This window comes from Schistocerca americana, chromosome 7, assembly GCF_021461395.2.
Source record: "Schistocerca americana isolate TAMUIC-IGC-003095 chromosome 7, iqSchAmer2.1, whole genome shotgun sequence".
NCBI classification, from domain to species: domain Eukaryota; kingdom Metazoa; phylum Arthropoda; class Insecta; order Orthoptera; family Acrididae; genus Schistocerca; species Schistocerca americana.
This window is the reverse complement of record NC_060125.1, coordinates 372,987,451-373,000,159: the sequence shown is the minus strand read 5'-3', so window position 1 is coordinate 373,000,159 and position 12,709 is coordinate 372,987,451. Positions and strand designations below refer to the sequence as shown.

The following is a 12,709-nucleotide window of genomic DNA, read 5'->3' as shown; positions in this document are numbered from 1 at the left end:
GGGTTTCAGTCTGGTAGCTCCTCGGATTTGTCTTATGTGGGGAGGTCTGGAACGAGGTTGACTCAGACCTTGTTAGACCACATGGGGAGCAGCTTGAATAAAGAAGCAGCGCTATCACTAGGATTCGTCTACTGCCAATAACGGTTGGAGGGGATGCTGACATGCTGATCGCATGTCCAATGGATACAGATCGCTCCTCGTACTGCCTTGTAGGCACCAGTTGGCCAGTCGGGACAGACCAAGACATAATCGGTGAGCGATGTTTAGGTCTTCCTGTTATAACTTGCTGTAACTCTAAATACGCCGATACCTTCGTTTCATACTGTACATAAACTGCTGAGCAGTAACATTAACTGCGGGTGTCGTGTTGAAGAAATTAGGGGTTGTGCAACATAAAAGTCATCACGACATACACCTCTGCTGCTGTCTACACTTTATTGATTGTCTATCTAACAGTTGCATACAAATTGTGCGAGATACCACACCATGCGGTGAGACAGTCCCTGTGTTTCAGGGAAGTCCAATAATAAAGTTGTGCGAGCAGTAGCAGCTTAATGCGCCACCGTTTGAGTTGTCTATTAGGGTACATCGATCGAGCTAAACTGCAACAACTCGTGCAGGAGGAAATTGGTCAAGTCCAACTTGTCTCTTTTACTAGTGAATTATACGATCCACACCACAGTTTATCACTCTCCCGTGCACAATAACTATGCAATTGACACCCTTCATAAAGTCTACAACATGAGAAATTTCTTTTTAATTCGATTGCAACGACAAATCTTCATACATGGTAAACGTTTTTTTTCAATTCATTACGCCATAGAGACGTGAGACGTTGAATGGTGATGTCATGGAATTAGGTTTGAAAATTAGATTTTACAAAAATGTATGTTGTGTTGGATAAAGGGTCCGCCAATTTCGCAAAACACCGTTTTTTCTAGTTCCCAAACATGTGTCAACACCTTTGTGCCATCATCAGTGGGTTTCTGTTTTATTTAATCTATAATGTAAACATTTTACTAAATGATTACAACATTATCTGAGATGAAATATAAGGGCTTGCCACGCGAAAACGTAAGTACAGGCGCGAAACATAACGACAAACTAAATTACGTTTAAAACATAAAATGATAGGTTAACTCCCAACAACATTGCTCATCAACATCGTTTAATTGCAGATGACAAGCTACCTGTATAAATAATACATAAGTGATCCTGAAAAACCATGAAAACCGAGTGTACAGGTAGTAACTAAAAGAAACAAATTGTTGTTTGAACTAAATATTACCGTAATTTTGTAATCATTTAGTAAAAAATTTTACAGTACAGATTAAATACAACAGAAACCCACTGATGATGGCACAGAGATGCTGAAACATGTTTGGGAACTTGAAGAAACGGTGTTTTCCATAACAGGCGCGCCCTACATCCAACAATTTTAACTGCAAACACGGTGAACACAAGGAGCTGAAAATCCAAATCATGAATATATTTGTTCTTAATCCATGGAGATTAATCTACGCTGTGTATAAATTTTAGCTTTATAACAGAATGGGAAATGCCTTTAAAATATAAAATTTTTTAAGTCTGCATGGTGATGTCATGGAATTAGGTTTGAAAGTCAGATTTTACAAATATGTATTTTTTGTTGGATATAGGGTTGCATCAGCGGTATTTTTGTGAGTATAAAGGCTCTTTTCACGTGATACAGTTATAAACTTAACTTTGGCTGAAATCTATATCTTTGGTAGGAATTTGGGTCTTTGGATTAATCTTTATCTTACAACTTTAGTGTGTGTGGTTTATTTACGTTTTGTTAATACGAACCCGTATTACTACGGGGGGAATGAATTAACAAATTATTTGCGTGGAAGTGAACAGATAGACACAAAGAGAGGCGCCAAAACTGTGTTTAAGAAATATAGATTTCATGGAATCAATTCAAAGGCAATGAGACGTTCTGTGAGGGATAATTTTGTTTTATACTATCTACTTCCCAAACACCAATGCATAATTTGTGCCGGAAGGAGTATTGGTGTTACTATAACATAAGAAAATATATTTATGCATAAGCACTCAAACTAAACACGTTATGGATACAGTTTCGCTCACATTCACGTTTCTTGCAATCCCTGATTCACTGAGGTAGGGTCTGCATAGAATACGTAATGAGAATGGAAGTCTACATAATTTAAATGGAATTAGATGCTCAAAGATTACATTTTGTGAACTAAATGTGTTAGAAATGGATGTCTATGATGAAGTTTTATATTTGTTGATGGAAATAAAAGCGGAACTGAAATGCCGAAGAGGGCTGGTGTCAATCCAGGTGTGTTGACTGAAAACGCTTTTTATACCATCGACCAGAGCAGGATTACCAAAGTTAACAGCACAGTCTGATCTACAAATATAGGCCAGACACTTTAGAAGGGGAGAGGAGAGAAGCTTGGAGGATGAGCAGTATCAGTCCAGAGGATTTTAAAACACAGATAAGCGTATTACATGTTGAAATATATGAAATAAGACTTTAAATTGCAATACATCGGTTTTATATTTTTAGCGTTATTGGAAGCCTTTTCCGAAAAAGTGTGTGAGCCATTACTATGAAATTTACAGGACCTGCTCGACATAGCCTATGTTGCTGCCTCTTTGGAACTAAGGGAATATAGTATTCTTCAATTAAATTCTGGTTTCTAGTACTACATGTTAGTAAGCGGTAGTTAATTTTGGTAACACGAAATTCAGAACTTTGTGAATAACAAAATTTTAAACATAAACTAATCATTATTGTTGAGTGATATTATAATCCTCTTAGGACCTAAGAACGAAATTCACAATATAATTGCATAATTAGAATTTCTGTTATAAAAAGGCAGTGAAAAAACTAAAAATCTGTATTCGCGGCAAAATACTAATCCTCGATGTTCGACAATACTTTTCCATTACAACAAAGCTATTTTCCTTTGAACCTGCAATATTTCATGTCTCTATCTTAGTAACTACGCCTGCAAAGATTTTTGAAGTAACGTTTTCGTTTTCTGCAACATCCCTCCGCCATCGACACGCTTCATGAAGCCTAATACAGGTTACATTTACATGTGACTCGGATGCAACAACAAAGCTTCTGCAACAACAAAGCTTCTTCTTATATGGAGAGCTTTCCATTTCATTTAATTGTGATAGAGAAATGATTAAGGCTATAGGGAATGTTATTTACCATTCATTGCTATGTGCATGGAGTGTGAGTGATTTAGTTACGAGGAAGCACTCGTGAGAGTCTGTTACTCCTCAGAAAGCTATACTTCAAATATTATATACTTACTAAACATCTGTTCAAGCCCTGCTTCCTCTGAATTTGGATATTAGACCATATCGAAAGCAAAAAAAAAAAAAAAAAAAAAAAAAAAAAAAAAAAAAAAAAAAAAAAAAAAAAATTCGCTGCATTAAAATGGAGTTCATTTCTGTAGAAAACCGTAAGACGTATGGTACAAAACGTTAGGGACGTACATTACTACAGCAGGCTCGAAAGTTCGGGACGTAGTAAATTCTAGTCCCTGACTCTACCAGTCTCAAATATTCTGCGTATTTCTCTATCAGAGTTGAAATGTAGATACTGAACTCACCCAGACTGCAGCACATCATGTTTGTGCAATTTATTTCCCCTATGTTAATTTTTATTTCTCTTTCTTTGGTTGGCTTCACTTTCTTCACGTTCCGTATGTGCTGAATGTGAACCGAGCAATATACAGTAATAAGCAGAAGCGAGCTCGCTACATCACCAAACATCATTATATTTTCATGTTATTTATTTTTTTGTTTTATACTTATGTGAGATCGTTTCTGTATGCTCCAAATCTACGTGCAGTATATTCAGTTTCTTAAAATCTGTCGTTATATGTTGTATGCAACATATTTCTATCGTGACGTTGTGCCCCTGCTCGCATACTGGTGGTCAATGACGAAGCCATTGTCTTGAGTGCTTGTGTTGGTCACAATAATACACCGTTGAGTTTACAGTTCCAATCAAAAGCTTGGTATTGTAGATAACAGAAATGGCGTCTGGCTGCAAGGTGAACATGTACGAGTACATATGTGTCTAATCTTTTGTACTTATGAAATAGTAAGACGCCCGCTGTCTACAGCCCTATTCTTCCTTTTATTCTCCCAAGCCGAGTCAATTGTTCAGAGTGACATCAAAAGTGGAAGTCCTAATTTAAGAACACTATCATTTAGGATAACTGTATTTTATTGACTTATTATTATCCAGTGCCCTATGCGCAGTAAAACACAATGGACTGTGTGCCACAAAGAACCATTAAAAGTTTCGAAAGTGGTCAACAAAATTTGCTTTCAGAAAGCTGAGAGCAAATTGTTACTTTACTTGTTGACAGGAACTAGTTGATGCCCCTTTTTCTCCTCAGTTTTGTCGTTTTGTGCGTTATTAGCCACATAGTCTCTGCTAAAGGGAAGTGCATGTGTGTTTATTTATAAATTTTTTGTTTCATGCCACCATTTTCCTGCTTCCCCTTCCCATTGCGTGTATCCAGAGACTTTCGTAGAGTTATAGGCTTGTAGTGTCAACCTAACCTTTCGACGGCATGAGGTGGAACCAGAGATGCTAGTTGGTCACTTAGGGTGGATGCACCAATCTGCTGAGAACAGGTACAAAATTTAACAACAGGCCCCATTTCTTCTACAATCGCTCGGATTTTTATGAATTATTTTGCGCTTCCTGAATTTTCATAACTTCATAGATTTTCGGTCATCAGCCCACCACGTGTGTCTTAACTCAAGCCTATGTTTCATCTACTGTATTTAATGAATATATCTTTCTCCCCTGATTTCAGTGAGCACCAGGATGCACATATTTCAAGATCATTTTGTGAAATCCAAATTTATATAGAATGACTAACTTTTTGGGCACTTGCCCACCACATGTTTGTCAGTTTTATAGACTCCCTTTCCTGGTTCTGTTTGTTGAACAGATGTCTCCATCCAGAGTTCAGTGAATGCTCAAATGTGTGGGTGATCATGGAATAATTTACATCTTTAAAATTTTCGAAAACTAATTGATTGCTTTTGGCCACTGGCCATTGTCGCGTTATGAGTATGTATGCTACTGGATTGCTATCCAAAAAGTCCATCGAGCTGATTCAGATATGAATAAAATGGTCATATACATTTGTGGAAAGTTTATGCCAGTAAACGATTTTTACATTTATGTGCCCTTTACAAGTGTTTGTTACTGATTCTGACAACCCACCTAGACGAATCTTTCCAGTACTACCCACTGCTGTCGAGGTTCCAACAAGCAGGTACGATTTCGGTCTTTTAAGAGCCGAAAACGAGCGTTCTGCTGAACAATTTTTAAGTGACATGCATAGAAATATTCTAAGAGAAATGCCAACATTCGGAAACACGGACTGTAATCTCTCTTTTCGTAAAAATTTACTCATTTCGACTGGTATATCACTAATCTCAGACGATTTCAAAAGTGTCGCGAAACGTACACATTCACTAGGGAAGAAAGGCTCTAAATCTGTGTCATATGACCCTCGGAGGTTTTCTGCACGTTCAGCAATATCGTAAGGTGAACTGTTCTTATGGTTACTGAAAACTGTGGAGGATTCCAACAGTGTTCTATAACTTTGCTTCCTCCTCACTAATTCGGCGTACAAGTTGTCGAGTACTTGGAGAAATGTTTCGACTCTAAATTTTCCCCTTCCAATCAGAAAAACTTCTTTAGAGTCCACATCTTCGTCAGCATGAAGTTTACGTTGTCGTGATCTTTTATAGGTGCATTCATAGTCTATATCAGTCACAGTCTCTATGGATTTAGTTCCGTAATAGTCCAACATGCCACGAATAGATGCAATAAATCCTACAAGTGATTCATATAATTCATGTACTATTTTAGTATCAATATTTACACTTTGCAATTTCAGATTTACACTATTAAATCTCTGGCGTATGTCCTTCCAAATTGTCATTATGAATACTATTTATAGTCTGCTGAGTTGATTCAACAAAGCTGAAGCCTTATTTCGCACAAGTGGTATTTCAAACGTATTATTGGCAATATATGTGAGGGCATTGATAATGCCCTCCCAGTTTTCATATAGACTTACACACGCATACTCTCTTGCTGACCAACATGTCTTTGATAAAAGTTTTACCGTTTTGCTTCCTGTTTTCATGAAAGAAACAAGTTTATCCCAGCACTGTGTAGAAGCAGAGAAAAAATTATAAACATTTTGCACTACATTAAAAAATGAACATGCTTCCCGGCAACAGCTTGCAGCACTAGTGCTGACTAAATTCAAAGAATGTGCTGCACAAGGCACATAATGCGCTTTCGGATATTGTTTTTTAATGCGTGTCTGCAAACCAATGTAAGTTCCTGACATATTGCTTGCGTTACCATAGAACTGTCCTCTATAGTCAGTAATATCAATGGAATTTGTAGACAGGACTTTTAGTACAGCCTCAGCTAAGTTTTCGGACTTGTGTCCTGTCTTTGGTAAAAACAGAAGGAAACATTCAACAGGTTCACCATTCTTGTTCAAATATCTTAATATGAAAGGTAATTGATCAATATGTGAAATGTCTGCAGTAGAGTCTACTATTATAGAGAAATATTTGGCCTGTTTTATTTCACTTGTGATAATTCTTTTTATTCGTTCAGAAAGAAGCTCTATTATTTCATCACAGATTGTTGAAGAAAGATAATTTGTTATGTTCCTGCCATGGAATTCCATATCGTTCAGTGTGCTCTGTGAGGAAAGGATCAAACTTGGCTATAAGTTCAAAAGACATCATAAACTGACCACTATATAATGAATTGAATCTTTCAACGTGTCCACGTAGGGGAAGTCCACAACTAGTTAGCTTCTTCACTACTGCAAACACCCTTTTCAACACACTGCGTCAGTGCATTTTTTCTGTCTCAACATATGACTCGAAATGGTTATCTATTGTTCCAAGTGACTTTTTCCTTGTTAAGAGTGATAACTCAAGAATTTTTGGGTTCCAGTGAATTCTCATGAAGAGAGAAAATATTAGAAATATTTTTCCAATCTGCAATAACATTAGTAGCACTTGCCCCCTTATCTCTGAACAATTAACATGGTGCACAAGAAACAGCACCGGTGCTACAGGGGTATACTAGTAAAGAAGCGAAGTTGATTCACCATTTAAAAGTTTATGGTAAAATACGTTTTTGTTCAAATATCTGTTTTTATCACCTACAGATCTTCTTGAATTAGAAAAAAAAACCGTTACAATTTTGATTAATGCCACGTTATAAGAGGATGTCGATTGTTGACTCATTGACACACCATTCTGCAGGGTCATCACTAACATGGTTATTTCTTTTCGTAATGTTGACTCGACACTTAGTTTTTCGTGAAACTCGAAATCAGGAACAACTTGCTTTTCTTCACTTTTAACTTTTGTTTCATCTATATTTACTTCTTTTACAACAGCTGCAGTGCCAGAAATATCATCCGTACTACTTGAACTCAAAGTCGAACCAGCAATATTTTTTACAAAAAATTTATCTATTCTGCAAAACGGTTTTAGAGCATTACCTTCCCGTTCACACCTTTCCTTCGATAATTTCCGAAATGCCACCTCACTTAATTTTGCACGTTTGCTTTTTTCACTGTTATTCATGTTAAGGCATTTACAAAATTGTCAACCAACAGTCAAAACAAAAGATAAAAATTTGTAAAAGGAAAGAAAGAAAGACTGTGTCCAGTTCCAATCATAATGCACCGCACATGAGAACAAAGATTTTTACTTTAAACACGGCACACGAGCACAAAGATTTTTCATTTAAGCACGGAGCGATGAACTGACCATCTCAGATTACTCGACGTAACTGTGCTATGAAAGAATGACAATGAAGAATAATTTAATTTCATTGTCACCTGTTTCTCTGTCGTCAGTGAACAGTAGAAGCACACCTGCCGGCTGCAATTCGTCTCGTAAAGAAAATGGGACAGTCCCTATTTTGGCTTCTGTTTCCCGCGTCGCCGGAATTTTAGCTGGGACGCAATATGTTCTGAATGTTCTTGAGACTGTGTTTCTAATTTAAAAAAGCAAATAATTTTTGCAGTTTCTTGCAGTGAGGTGTGCTGGATCGACTCTTATCCCACTTATTCTTATAACATTTTAGCGGTTTCTGTGGACAGAGAAGACAGACTACAAAGCTAAGTAGTCTTGTTGGTAGTTGATGTGGTGTATTGTCATTTGTATGAACACTGCTGTTATGTCTACACGCAAATGCACCTTTTGTTCCAACATAAATTAAAAATAACCTTTCCTCGAAGAAAAATAAAGGTTAGTTAAGAAGTTTAATATAAAATTCGCAATGCCACGTACTATTCGATTGCAATGAGTGGGAACTTTGATATCTTGCAGGCTGCAGCACAATAAATGAGGCAAACGGAAGTTGGGTTCTTCTTCTTTTTTCGCCAAAAAGTAACTAAGTAAATAAATAAATAATATTTTTAAACTGTTGTGAAGTGTATTTCACAGATTATTAGATATTCTGCTTATGTTCTTTTCGTATAAACATGTGTTTAAATATGCAAAACATTCCCAGTATCAACATGTTTTGTTAAACGGGTTCCATTAAATCACAGATCAGATATTGAAGACCACAGAGCTTTCACATTGTTTACAGTAATGGAGATATGACTTGACACTTCCCCGTAATTTCTACAAGAAATTTAAGTAGAGTCGGGTTTTACATACTGAGGCCCCCTCATGTTATAGTATTTAAGAAACTGCAGATTAGTGTATCACAGCTTTTCAGGGGTCCCGGTATTTTCACGGGGAAAATATGGTAGGGTGAAGTAGAGCCGACAACATTGTCGGAATAATAACGTTTCGATCATTGTGTTATGCATTGCCGTCCTGGCAGCTTCCTTCAAAATATTTTGAAACACCACGAGGATGATACCAGAAAAAAACCCAATGTTAAATTTCCATTCAGTCGCCAAGTAAACTATGTATATTTCCAAGCTTGTATTGTCGAATTTCGTTCTTAAGGCTTATTCAAACTAGCAGGTTGTTTAACAATTTTTAAAATATTTGTCGCTTGTAAACGCAGTTATTTTAAAACTTAAAAGGTTAAAATGAGTACAGAGCAAAAAATGCCTCCCCCTTAAGGTGCCGCCCCTAGGCCCGTGCCTAGTGGCCCTATACGTAAATCCACCACTGAGGACGTAATGTCAATATTGCCACGTGTTGACGTGTTTCGCCCACTTCTGGGACATGTTGTGGATCTGAGCCCGAATGAAGTGAAAAGATTTCGATCACTGTTGCTTATTAGTTCCGATTTCTGCTTTACAAACCAATGTCAGAAAGGCCGTGTGTTTCTCTCAGCTGCAAATCTTTTCATCGCTGCATTTTCTTCCGTGTTAACTGAGATGCTAGATTTGTATTCGATCACTCCTAATGACATCGACTTCTTCTTGTAAGTTGTACATATGTTTAATCTTTAGTTACAGTACAGAACCAATTCACATACAGTTCTTTTACGGACTTTTATCGAGCACTGCTTGTCTATACAATCAGTCTATCTCTGTAGAGATCTGTCAAACGACAGATGCATTTACTTTTCGCGACGTCGCCATGATTGTCATGATATTCGGTATTCCATGGTCACGTTTTTCTGCTTTGCATACACCTCGTCTATCCCCACATGGGCTCATTGTTGTGTACATAGTTCCACGTAGTCAGAGTGTACACAACTTTCCCAATAGAGCGCGCTCCGCTAAGCACAACAGCACACGCGCAGCACTCGTCCGTCTCCGCACTACGAGATGACGCTGTCTTAGAGACGGACCAAATTCTGCTTCCGCTGATCCGTGTATGAATATGTCACGCAGCCAATGAGATTGCTGCTAACGTAGAACCTTTTCTCCTCACAGATCATACTCGCTCAGTGATACATGAAAGCTCGAGGTACTATAACGATTGTACAGACCTCCGATTAGTTGGTCTGCATTAGTCTGCATTTGTCTGTATCAGTCTATAGTCAAGTTTCAGTCTGCGCCCAATAAGATTACCATATTTCTGTACATAGCCATGAAGATAAATGACTAGACACTTTGTCAAGTATCAGAGATATGTGAGAATAAGACTAACGTACCAACACCAAAGGAACTTCAGATTGTCAATTGTAAATAGCATCCAGAATCAAGTTAAGTAAGGTTTATGATTGTTATTATTTTAATAAATGTGTGTGAAAATTAATCAAGTTCTGTTTAAGGTTGGTCACTGTCAATCAGTTACTCTAAGCGTTCAAGTGGCATTTCTATCATCTGACCTAACGGCAGAAGATAAACACGCCACGATAAGACCACGAGACATATTGCTGACACTCGCCTACTTCATTAGAGTGACAAGTCAAATAATCTGATGGTGTGTGTACCGAAGGTCTTACAGTACGCACACCACACTCATGTTCATCAGAAACAAAATCTGCGGACAATATGCAGTCGAAACTTATCCCTTAACTAACAGGAAAAAAATTGGCTGACGTCGCAACCATCATTCGTCTGGCAGAATGGTAACACATTGCTTTCCCCGTAATGATATGTTACACCACATCGTGTTACCACATTTTTTCCGGAATCCAAACTGATATTCCCCGAGGTCAGTTTTACCAGTTTTTCTATTCTTCTGTAAGTAATTCATAATTGTTTTGCAACCATAGCTTATTAAACTTATGATTCGGTCTTGCCTTTTCTCTTGGAATTAGAATCGCTACATTCTTCTTGAAGTCGTAGGATATTTCCACTGTCTCAGACATCTTTGAAACGAGATGGAAATTCGGTCTGTCATCTTATATCCTCATACAGTCACTCAACGACGACAGCTTCCCGTGCACCAGAGCGTCATAAATACACAGTCACAGACTGTTGCTCTCCCTGTCCGTAAGATCCTTTATGTATATAGGGAATAAGAGCGGCTCTGTCACATTTTCCTGGGGCACTCCGAACAATATCATTGTCTCTTATGAACACTCGTAGTCTAGAACAATGAATTTGCTTCTGTTACTTAAGAAGTCTTCGAGACCCGGCCGATGTGGCCGAGCGGTTCTAGGCGCTGAAGTCTGGAACCGCGCGACCGCTACGGTCGTAGGTTCGAATCCTGCCTCGGGCATGGATGTGTGTGATGTCCTCGGGTTAGTTAGGTTTAAGTAGCTCTAAATTATAGGGGTAGATGACCTCAGATGTTAAGTTCCGTAGTGCTCAGAGCCATTTCAACCATTTTTTTGAAATCTATTTCGTATTAAGCTTATCCATTAGAACACGTGACTGTTAATTAAATGTATGGTATTTTTAGTGAACTAAATCTGTTTGTATGATCATACACTTTATATTGAAAACCAAGAAAGAAGTTCAGATGGCCCGTTGACTTATGCAGTAATGTGATCTGAAATATTACTAAAGGTAGATTCTGTTTATTTCAGCTAGAGGGAATATGTATAAAAGTTATACTATTTGTTATGAACTGCAGCTGTTTTTGTGACCATGAGCTTTAAATTTAAAACAAGAAAAAAATTTCAAATGAACTGCTGACTTATTTCTATTCCTGATAAACTGACTGTATTATAAGCTAATACAAGAATTGAAATAACACATTAGATCACTTGAAATTTGTTCTTGTAGTAATTAATTAATTTATTTTATTTTGAGCTCTCATTTTAACGCCAATCTGGTATTTGCCCATATATCAATTTTAATACACGCAAACAAAAACAAATAACATCTCTGGGAAAAATTGGACCAATGTTATATCTTTTCGTCAAGATATTTGTAACAAACGACAGTTGTATAGCACATGCTGGATGCTGACAGAGTTTCGTTATCACAGTGTAAATGCATACAGATTGTGTAAAAGAGTGTGAAGTGATGTACCAACTGGCTATCAAAATCGAAGCGGACAGAAGGACCCTAACAGAAAAAAGCCGTCCGTACTGTCGCAGTAACCACAAAACTAAAAAATAAAAAATAAAAAATAAATAAAAAAATAATTCATCCTTATCGACTGATAAGCAATACTTATGACGATACATTAAAGCATGTCTCATCTTCTTGTCACAGAGCCAGCACCCAGCGTTACGCTAGAAATAGCGATGTAACTCTTAGAAAACCATCAGAAGATGAGCCTGAAAAAGGCTCGAAAACCGGTTCATGGAATAGTAAGTAACTATTCAGAAAAGTGACTGGTTACAGTTTTGCGTATTTACATTTTATTCCGTATATTTGTACCTTCATTAATAATCTACAGGGGGGCACAGTGTAAAACGCTTTCCAGAAATCTATGAATGTGAAATCTGGCTATTGCCTTTCATCCGTGGTTATCAGGATATCACGTGGAAAACGAGCAAACTCAGTTTCGCACGAGCGATGATTTCCACAACGGCGCTGATTGTGGACAGAAACTTTTCCCTCTCACGGAAATGTATTATATTCGAACTGAGAATATGTTCAAGGATTCTGCGGCATACAAAGGTTAAGGATAGACTTCTCCTGTTCTTTAAAAATATTAAAACTGAAACGAGATTCAGGATGCACAAGAATGGTTCAAATGACTCTGAGCACTATGCGACTTAACTTCTGAGGTCATCAGTCGCCTAGAACTTAGAACTACTTAAACCTAACTAACCTAAGGACATCACACACATCCA

At 37.5% G+C, this 12,709-nt stretch overlaps 1 protein-coding gene across 1 annotated transcript in view; it reads left to right on the top strand.

Moving 5' to 3' along the window:
• The window catches only part of LOC124622948 (lipase 3-like), a 170,654-nt gene that overhangs the window by 122,405 nt on the left and 35,540 nt on the right, over nt 1–12,709 (top strand). The gene's annotated exons all lie outside the window — the stretch shown is intronic.